At 44.6% G+C, this 3,314-nt stretch overlaps 1 pseudogene; it reads right to left on the minus strand.

The window, feature by feature from the left end:
• Positions 1–708: 708 nt before the first annotated feature.
• Positions 709–2,138, minus strand: LOC119273744 (annotated as a pseudogene).
• Between the last annotated feature and the right edge of the window lie 1,176 nt (positions 2,139–3,314).

Here is a 3,314-nt window from a genome sequence, read left to right on the forward strand (position 1 = left end):
CCCAATCTAAAACCCGAACAGTCGAACAGTGGAAGGGTGGAGACACCGCACCAATAGTTAGATCTATTGAAACCAGAATGTACTCATCTTAGTCTATAATGTGAGTATTATATGAATCAGTTTCAGAGGTTGTAGATCAGTTCTATATGACATATCTGGTCTATGAAGTTTAGCTAATAGGACCATAGGAACAAGCTTTATATCCTTTAAAATAGTTCACTTCATTATATTACGACCAACCTCAATCCCCTGCATCGAGTTAATCCTTCACATATTCCTTTTTTATGTAGCATGGTGTACCACAATGTAGTGCACTTACATATTTGTGGCACGGTCAACATTTAATCTCGCACAACTAGTGTGGAGTTTGTGTGCACATGAAGCCGTGCCTTATTTTTTCCCTAAGGATCCAATTCTTTGTGAACTAGTTGATAGGGTCAGACTAGAGCTTAGTGTGGAAGAAAAATCTGTAATAAGGCATGACACTGGCACAGGCCCTCGGTCGTTCTGCACGATGACCCCTCGATCGTGCTGCACGCCAGCACAGGTGAAAACCTTAATGTACGTGCACAGATACAATATACAACAACCCATATACACACCTTGAATGGAAATAGAGAGATAAACAAATGACGTTACAATAAACAGCTACATGCAAGATCAAACAACAACTGCACATGGATACTTGAGTCCATCTGGATTTCGAGATCAGAACTTGATGATGAAGTCATAGATATGGTTGTTGACCTCCTGGGCCCTCTCCTGCTGGATAAAGTGGCCAGCGCCGGGGATGATGACCACCTCATCTAGGAGCGGAACATCCTCCTTAAACCCACCACCATGGATGTAATCCTGGATCCCCTCAAAGTTGTACGTGATGTCACCGTCGCCCACAATGTACTTGGTCGGCACCTGCACTTTGGCATCTGCCCACGGTGCCGCCAGCTCGCAGTTCTTGTCAAAGTTGCGATAGTAGTTGATGGCTCCAGTGAAGCCAGTCTTTTCAAAGGAGGTGACAAAATAGTCAATGTCTGCCTCGGTGAGCCAAGGCGGAAGCGGTGATGTTGGGTACTTGTTGTCATCCATCTCCTCATCACAGAACACGCCGTGGCTAAAGCAATGGCACAACATTTGCCTCATCAGGCGCTTGGCGTGCGCCGGGCCGAATTGCTTCTCCGCAACACCTGGCTCCTGTACGTGAACCATACACATATATATATATATATTTTAATGATTTTGCAGCAATAGTTATTCGTGTGCATCTGATAATACAGAGACCAGCTGAAAGTTCCAAACAAATGTGTGTTGGTGTCTTGCCTGGAAGCGGCACTTGTAGTAGTTGGGGCCGTATGCGCGGTTGAAGTACTCGATGGGATTCACGAAGTCGGGCCCATTGCGGATCATGATATGGCGCATGAAGGCGACGCTGGTGTTGACGAGTGTTGTCACACACTCCGGACGGAAGAGGCACAGGTACCATGCGATGAGCGCGCCCCAGTCATGCCCGACCACAAACACCTTCATTTCAACCATGGTGCATTTTGTTTGTTACATGTACATTTTATTTTATTTACTTTGCCACAATTTCACATAGAATGCATTTTCAAATTTTAACGCTTAAACAAAATATTTTCTTACTCCCTCCAACACTGAACAATATCATTTTATGAGATGTCGTAATGTATTTTCGATCATAATCAGTGTTAGCATTTGATTTGCAGACGTGCTATGGGCCTGTGTATGGTGGGGATGTGTTGTTTGTGTGTGCTCATGTGTCTTCTCTGGATAATCGAAAAACAAACTATATTATTTGGTTACAAGGAAAGCTTAATTGTACCTTCGCAAGCCCTAAGGTGTCGAGGAGCGCAACAAGGTCACCAACTATGTGAAAGGCTGTGTAAGAGGCCACATCCGGTGGTGCAGTGCTGCCACCATAGCCACGGAGGTCAGGCGCGACGCAACGGTAACCACAAGCCCCCAAGTGGTCCATCTGATGGTGCCACGAGTACCACAGCTTCCGGGAAGCCGTGCAGGAACAACAACGCCCCCTTGGCGTCCACCTCGGGGCCGGCTTCCGCCACGTGCATCGATATGCCGTTCACCTCCACAGTCCGGTGTCTAATCACCACACCCTCCATGGTCTCTCTCTCTCTCTCTGTGTGTGTGTGTCTGTGGTGTATATGTTTTAGTGTGTGTTTGTGCGTTGCAACTCGAGCCTGTGGGAGTTGCTATTTAAAGACAGAACTTACCAGCCGTGGACCGTGGTACTGTTTTCATGTTAGTTTTTAGTTTTATGCGATGGTGGATGCGTTGTGGTTTGAACACGTGAATGCATGTGATGCATCGTCAATCCACAATATTCCCACAGCTGGCCCGGGCTGTCCACACTAGTCCTGCTCCCATTCGGAGGGTCGGAATCATGCACGCGCATATTTCAGCAGTTCGTAAGAAAGAAATAATGCAGGAGGGACAAGCTCCTGTAGGCATGAAAATATCAAATCGGTCATGTATCGCGCCGTTTCATGTGTTAGGTGCGTGCTATCCATCAAGCAAGCTAGCCAACCTCCAAGTAGGAACATCAAAGCAGCTAGCTCATCAAATAATTAGTCGTTCGACGGATCAGAAAGGCCGGCCTCAACTTCGTGGTTATGAGCGCCTATGAATAATTGGTGATCCCCACTAACATATTTCATTCAACATGCAAACATGTCATGCAACATGTATGTGATTTTTTTGGGTTCTGTTGTTCTACTTATATACAATGATTTTTCTAAAATTATACAATAATCAAATACAATAGAATATGTATTTTTAGTTTCAGACCACATATTATTAATTTAAATATTCATGATCCATACAACCAGATATCATTGTAATACGTTGTAACCAATTCGCGGAACACTCTGCAAGGTACCATCCAACTACATCAAAACCTCGTTGCTTATTTCTCCATGTACTTATCATGGTCTGGTCTGATCCAACTAAGCAGTTGATGACACTTGCTAAATCATGTTTTCGACAAAGGGCATATTTTATTAGCTAAATGAAACACTATGAGCACATACTCTGCATATTTCGAATGGGCGCGCACACACACGCACAAAAAACATGCCAGTAAACAGCAAAGTCATAATAGACCAAAACTATGTGTGGGCAAGATAAAAAAATCATATTTGATTGGCAAACTGTAACAATGACCATATCCACACCAACCATCTCATGACACCACACACACGACAAATTTCTTCAACAACAATGGCTTGAGGAAGGGAGCGACACTCATGCTCCACCGTCACCGGATCAACCATGTATCA

The sequence above is a fragment of the Triticum dicoccoides genome, chromosome 3A (genome assembly GCF_002162155.2).
Source record: "Triticum dicoccoides isolate Atlit2015 ecotype Zavitan chromosome 3A, WEW_v2.0, whole genome shotgun sequence".
Lineage (NCBI taxonomy): Eukaryota > Viridiplantae > Streptophyta > Magnoliopsida > Poales > Poaceae > Triticum > Triticum dicoccoides.